This window comes from Aphanomyces invadans (genome assembly GCF_000520115.1).
Source record: "Aphanomyces invadans strain NJM9701 unplaced genomic scaffold supercont1.5, whole genome shotgun sequence".
NCBI classification, from domain to species: Eukaryota; Oomycota; class Saprolegniomycetes; order Saprolegniales; family Verrucalvaceae; genus Aphanomyces; species Aphanomyces invadans.
The window spans coordinates 1,816,229-1,817,191 of record NW_008580150.1 but is presented as its reverse complement, the minus strand read 5'-3'; positions in this window follow the sequence as shown (position 1 = coordinate 1,817,191).

Below are 963 nucleotides of genomic sequence, written 5' to 3'. Positions count from 1 at the left end.
AGACCACCGTACAATGTCGCCCACACGACCGGATTACGCTGCTGCCAAAGTTTACTTGCGAGTTGTTCGGCTCCTCCTTGTCGTTTTGACACCAGTCCACACCAACGTGTGGTTCCGTATTCTCTTTTGCATTATTCCGGTCAATTCCCGCTATTCGTATCGCCAAACCATCGACCCCAATGCTATTATGTGTGCTCACGGATGTGGCGTCGTCGAAACTGTGGAACACGCCTTTTTATATTGTCCCCACATCGCCCCATTGTGGGCTGCACACCGTACTGCTTGGCAATCGACGGGTGTTATATTTACGTGGCAATCCATCCTCAACGTCGACGTATTTTCAGTCAACCCTTCGTTTGCGGCTCACAAATCGGAGCTCCAGCAACTGTGGACGATGATTACGGGCGTTTGTTGCACCTGGTGTGGAAACACCACAATTTTGTTCAATACCAACAACGTCAACTGCCTCCGTCGACAGCACTCGTCGACCTTTCCTTTGTCACGTGGACGTCCACAGCGCGGAGCTGGCTTCGTCGCTTGGACCCGTCCGACGGGTCTCGTGGCGCCATGCGAACAGCACTCAACCACTTGCTCGACCAACCTCCTTATCGATCACTGCGTGCCAAATACCCTCGCTGTCTTGACCTACATCCCACATTAGTGTCGACAACTGGGGCACGACATGTCCACCGCAACATTTTTCGTCCACACAAGCTGCATGTTCAGGCACTGGCTTTTGGACTGGGATGAGCTTCGGCAATATTAATATTAGTAAACTGTATACTAATACCATTCCCTTTGACACAAGACAAACGGCGCAGTCCTCAATTTGACAGAACGTACCAACTTAATTCAAAGTGATGTCTACCCCCACCTCTGCTGCTCCGACCTCGTCCGCTGCTCCCACCACTTCCGCTGCTCCTACGCCCACTGGCACTGGCCACGTGGAGTCACCCTCTTCGT